Here is a 6780-nt window from a genome sequence, read left to right as displayed (position 1 = left end):
AGTCTATTTAATCTCTGTAAATCATATTGCAGGATTTAAGCAAAGCAGAGATCCAAACACCCCTGTGGTGGGAGGGATATAAAATCCCAACTGGAGTAGAAAACCGAGTACTCTCTTTATTAAGGTTTCAAGGGTCAGTCTCAAAACAAGCAATTTTCAATTATCATTCACATACTACGTGCATCTCCTTGGTTTTTTTTCATTAAAATGTTTCCTTCAGCCACTGACAAAATGACAGATTCTGTTAAGTGCTAAAGGTAAGGGCAGCTGGACTTTTTTTTTTTAATTTTTTTTTTTTTTTTTTTTTTTAGTTTCATGCCCAATTTTTCCATCAACTTCAATCCTGAATAGTTCCTTTATGTTATGATTTTACATTCACTTTGAACAGAGAAAAATGAGACTATGCAGTTTAAAATAGTGAAGAAGCAAACTTTTGATATAGAAATTTGAATAGTTCTACAACCGTTATTTAGCTTTCATTTTAGTATCCTGAGATGGGATGGAAGCAGACATCCCATCTCCAGCATCCCATAATTGCTACAAAAATGAAAGCAGAAGGCTATTTTCAGTTGGTAATTTCTCTGCTGCTTATGTGTAATAGCAGTAGAAAAAGAAGAGATTAAGTTATCCATCAGCCTTGGAAGAATTCTCCATGCTCGTGAGAGAGTAAGAAAGAAGTCTTTGAGATGTTAAATCAAATACAGACATTGCCAAAGAAGAAGGAGGCCAAGCATGGGTAAAATACACACAGGTAGACAAAGGAAGCAAGTATGCTGGAGAGCTCTGAAATGAGTAAAAAAACTTGGATTTGCTGTTGAAGAAATACAGGCTAAGAAGGTATTACAGAAGGGATGCAGGGTGAAAAAAATGCAGAGAAAAAGGTAAAACCTGGGGACAATGTATCTTGAGTGAAGGAAGAGAACAGGCAGCAGATAAATTTTAAGCAAGCAAATGCTGAAAAAGAGGGCTGACAACAGTAAAAACAGTGTAAAATAAGTAGAGAGATAAAAAAAAGAGAAAGAGGAGTAAAATTGAATACACAAAGCATCGTTCTCTTTCAAATCCTGCCTTTCAGTTTTCTGATTCAACTCTTCTGATATTTATTCTTCACACCTCTAGTCTTCCACATCCTCACCCTTTCTACAACATTTAGCAAGAGTATTTCAGCATTCTGCCCTTCTTCTGTCCCCCATGCTCTCCAATGTTTCGTCTGCAAACACAACCCAGGCTTTATCTGTGATGTCTTGTCATTCTTCTCTAGACTCCAGATCCACCCCTGCTCATACTAAAAGAGTGAGCTGCATCTGTGATCTCTCCTCTTACCTAAATAACTAGGAGAGAGACCTTAAACCCTCATTCACCCCTAACATCTTCCCTTCTCTCTCCCATAAAACAAAGGGTCTACAATCTTCCCAGCATTCCTTTTCCATCCACTTCTTGGGGCTCAGGCTTTTCTTCAGACATCCAACCTCTCTCTAGTACCTCACATCCAGAACACACCAAACCCTTACAGAACTTCCCTGCACGACATGCAAAATATGTATGTAATTATGCCAACTTTCATACTAGTCTCTGAAAACACTATTTTCCAAACTTAAGAGTGTGTAGGAAAAACAGTTTCTTTAGGCACCTCCTCCCTTTCCTATTACCTCAAACCTGAGCTGCTCATTTACATGTTCGAAGTCCTTCTAAACCTCTATCTTGCTTGACTCCTACTGAACATCAGGAGGTCAACCCCCACCTAAGGTTAGACCATGACCCCAGCATCTTGTATCTGCTTGTCACATTTTTAAAAAGCACTTTCTCCCCAGCTGCTCTAACACAGGGAAGACATCCCATAAATATCCACAAAAATATTACATTATACATCTTCAACAGCTCTTTAAACCATACTATGATGCCCACAAAAGTTTTAACAATGCATAAGTAATTTATTTTATAAGTACACAGACAGCTAATACTGTTTCTTAATGTCACTGTACATCTAAATCTGTTGTATCCTACCAAATACTTAAAGGAGAAGTCTTTTTGATCTGTGTTCATACCATGTCTGGCATATACATGAATTTCCAGATGTTAGTACACAGACCCACAGTTCCTATATGCTGTATTGTTAAACATACAAACAGGTACCTTAGTAAAACATGCAAGCATAAAGCCCTATAACAAGTAGAATGAGGGCCTTGTCAATGAAGCCAAAATTGAAAACACTGGCTTCAAACCCTGGACTTTTACAACAGCTCTATTACTATCATAGTATAAGTCCTGAAAAAGAAGCTATGACTGAATTCATTGGGAAGCAGTAATGAATTGTAGCACAAAACACAGCGACATGAACAAAGCCTGTTGGTATCATTCGTATATGATTAAACGAACATCTATAGTCATAAGAAATGAGTATTTTCTGCCGATCGCATGTTTATAATTTTTTCTCTTGCTAAAACAGGAAATGGGAAGCCATCTGAATTCTAATTTGGAGCAGAAAGTACTTCAGGGAGATCTGCTGTTTTTAAAATATAAAAAATATGCAGGATTCTTTAATTAAATCAAGATTTAATGCAAATAAATGAACAAAAATATTAAAGATTCTAGGGCTTCGGAAGCGCTCAGCTGACCAGAGATTCACTTATTTACCACACTTTGACATACGCTCGATTCCTCAAAGCCATATTTTAAAATAAGCGAGAAGTCTGAAGAACCTCAGTGTTCTACATGAAATCATTATTCTGAAGACTGAACCTAATGCTGAGGTAATGTACAGTCTGACCTTTCCAAATAAATCTCTCTTAATAAATGTTCCTCTCTACTCTCAGGAACAATAGAAGTCTCCAATGCAGCAACAAAGTAGAAACAAGGGCAAGATGCAATAGCGAAGCAAGAGGCAATGTGATTTAAAGGTGAAAGGATTTGGACATGACCCTACTGGGCAAAGGGAGGCAGAGTCTACATCTTTCATGAGTGCCTAGGGCATCTTGTTTGCAGTCTGGACCTCTGGTGAACAGCTCACTGCAATTCTTGTCTTCTATTTTTGAATTTTATCAACTTGATTTTTATGTCAATGAGACAAGAGGTAGACTAGTTGCTGTACGTCAATTTACAGCAGGGAATTACCACTACGTATACCAGACATTCATAATACCACTAGAGGTGCTATTATTTCTACCAGAATCAGTAAGTTTTAATTCCCAGGTATAAAGAAGACTCCTTTTAAAAAGTTAGTGTAAGTTTAAAATCAAATAACTGCACAGAGACCCTTCTTTTGGCAGGATGATGCTTAAATTTTCAAGTAAACCAGAGATAAAGGATTGCAGCAGAGGTGAGACAGAAATGATGTTAATGACCTAACTGAAATGAGGATTAAATAACGGGGCACAGCAGGGGAGGCATCCAGAGTCTACAGGGCAGCACTAAGGACGCACTTAGGATACTTTGTTGGAATTCTTGAACAAATTGCACCACTTATTGAGTCCAGGGAAAGATCCTTTCACTTGTAATAGGCTGTAATGGCTCCTCCTTTGTTAGTCTGAGCATTCCAGACAAAGGAACTCCAGTTAAGACACTGGTTCTGCTTGGACACCTGTAGAGGTAATGGCATTCAATGACACATCGTCTGAGTGACAGGCCCAACACAAAAGGACTTTTCAATTGCATCTGGGATAAGGTTAAGATACACACACAAAATCACACCCAGCAGAAATGCTGACAGAGAAGCACAGCAGAAAAACAACTTGCTTACACAATTTTAAACCTCAGAACCATGTAGTTACCCTGAGATTTTGAAGCGATGCCCTCTGCTTTAAGTCATGCCAATTCTTCTAGAACATACCTGCTCTCCAGAGGAGTAGTAGTTATATACCAGTGAGGCCCCACACTGGCTGTTTACTCAGTCTTTACCTTCAGAGTTTATTCAGTCAGTTCATACTTAGAGAAAATTCTGGATGGATTTTCTTTTGCTACTTCAAACACTGAACAGATCCTTTAACAGTTTGCATACAAGTCCACTGCAATCTCCTCTAAAAGTCCTCCTAGAGAAAATATATAAATAAAAATTCTTGTGCATTTGGTAACTTTACTCCTATAGAGGACAGAGAGACCTATGCTGAGGTAATACTCCAGTTATGCATTCCTAGGTAATGAGCTTTATCTCTCAGGATCAATTTTCCATTAATAGCATTCAGTGCTCCATCCAACTTTCAAATTGATTTGACCTATGAACCTGGGGTGTTCTGATGTTTCTTTTTAAACTACTGGAATGTCAACACAACACAGAAAAAAATTATAGCAGCAAGACTTTAATGGCCAAACTGATGCTTATTGGATGATTTTAAGGCAGCTTAATGGCAAGTAGGCAGCCCAAATTCAGATGACAATTAAAATAAATAAGTAAGTAAAAAATAAAAACAGAGGTTTCTGCTCTTTCTACCTTAGCCATTAAGTCAGTAAGATAAGCAATTTAAAACTGCATTCTCCATGACTTTCTGAGCAAAGAAAGAATGCTATGCTATTGATCTGCAAGAAGTTTATTTCTTCCACTCTGCAATGTTAAAGGAATCAATCTCTTAACTAAAGAAAAAATAATGGTATTGATAATGAAGATGAGGGCTGAGCTTTTGTGGGACAACAAGTGTATTGTATTGGTGGTGTAATAGCATAACTGCCAGGTGAGCGTCTTTGACACACCAGCTGGGAGGTTATGACTACTGGAGTCAATTCCTGACAGTGAAAGACATCTCCAAAATGTTCAGTGGGACAAGCAAATTGTCAGGACACTGTCTGCATTAATCTCTCAGTGTTCTGCATAGCCCAGGTGCATTTTATTACTCACAGTCCAAAAGTCTGAGGACACATTCAAGTGAATGCAGATGAGCTAACGATAGTCAGTGGTGGCTTTCAGTAAATTGATATACACATGTATATATGTGGCTGTATACATGGGCTTGCATTCCTACCTGTTTTATTTAATTTTTTTTTTTTTTAAATGGGCATTGTTTTCGTTTAAAAACCAAAAACTCTGCTATACCAAAAAGTGAGTTGGTTGGAAAGGGGTGCTTAAGCTTCTAGAATTATCCCTTTTGCCAGAATCCAATACCTTGTTACAGGAAACAAAGATAGAACTGTTTCCACTTATCTGGAAGTGCACAGTAAAAAGATAAGAAATGCCAATTTCTTTCTTGCATTTTTAAAAAGCAAGCAAGTAACATCAAACATCAATAAACCTTTGGCATTGAGATTTTGGCTGTGATATGCAAGTTACAACTATTTTAAGAGTCATAGTTAAAGATGTATACCAATTAATTTAAACCTTGAAGGTACTGAAAATACCTGCTGTGTTCCAAGAAAAATGTTATCAAGGAAATAGTCTAGTTTATCCTTGAAAGGATATCAGTTTATCAGTGAAATGAGAAAGTACAGGCACACAGAGTAAGTACTGCAGATCTCTGGGAACTGAGGGCTATATAGAAAGGATAAAGATAGCAGGGTTATTATAGAAGAAGTCCACAGACCTTCAGAGTAACAATTGAGAAAGCCTGTCTTCTATGCAATTCATCAATGAACAGAGGCACAGATAACAGCCACTGAGCTTACAAGCATCAATCAATCCCTGAACTTTCACTCCACTCTGACCCATGGGTAGTCACCTTCCTGTAGCTGTATCTGCGTATATTTTCATGGGAGTTTTTGGTAGTTATTTTGGTTTTTTTGTTTTTTTTCCTTTCCTCCTTTTTCTCTCTTTGGTCTCTTAGAAGGTGATACACACACTATTTTAATTGCAGGGATTATCTGTCTTTTCACCTACAGCAAAAGAGAAGAAATAGTAGGTACTACACAGAGTTAAGCCTAAAAAACCAACAAGCTGTGATTTCCAGATTGGGCACCAGCCACAATAGCAATGGAATCAGCTACTGGAGAATTCAGTTCACACCTCTAGGAAAGCTCATGGAATACTTGCTTTCTCTAAGATCTCCACAAAAATAAATATCCCTATCACACATCAGGCTAGAGGATTCCCACCAGGATAAAGGTGTACACTCTCTCTCCTGTCAATCATAGCATTGTACTGGACCAAGATAGCATCTGCGAGCTACCACAGAATGCTGCAATACATCTGTTCTGCAGGAAGGGCTGCTGTGTGCGCATCTAAATTGTTCTCTTGCATTTCTCAAATGTGCTTGCTCTTCCTTCCTCAGGGAAAGGCAGAGAAGGACAACCACACAGCAGGTGTTAGTCACATCACATGGCAGGATGCTTCAGCACTAACTGAAGCTCATCTTTCTCTCACTCCAGTGCAGAGCATGGCAAGTCATGCTTTACCAAAGAGACAATAAATTTAGCTGGTCACAACAAGAATCACTTTCTAAACTCTACCTCTAAGAGTTTTTTAGGTCTGTAGCATTAAAGTATACCCTCACATACTTGCTCCAGAATTTTACATAGTCTGTTTTGTTACACATAGAACAATCAAAGAGAACACTATGTCTGTTTAGGAAATTGAGCTAATTCTTACAGCACAGTAGGAAAAGATTAGGTTTCAGATAAGTTTCAATTAGTTATTAGAATATTATTAAAAACACAACAGGAAAATTTGACATAGTAAAGCTTTAAATATAAAGTTCAGAAAATATTTAAAAAAGGAGATATCCATGCAAAAGTAGAGTTTTAGTGTGTCTCCTTATGATAGCAGTTCCTAATAATAAATGCAGAATGCATTAAAAGCACTACAGTAATTTAGCAGTTGTGGTTTTATGTCTCCATGGCACAGCAGGCCTCCACTGAAACAGG

This window comes from Corvus moneduloides, chromosome 15 (genome assembly GCF_009650955.1).
Source record: "Corvus moneduloides isolate bCorMon1 chromosome 15, bCorMon1.pri, whole genome shotgun sequence".
Classification (NCBI taxonomy): domain Eukaryota; kingdom Metazoa; phylum Chordata; class Aves; order Passeriformes; family Corvidae; genus Corvus; species Corvus moneduloides.
This window is presented reverse-complemented; position numbering follows the sequence as displayed.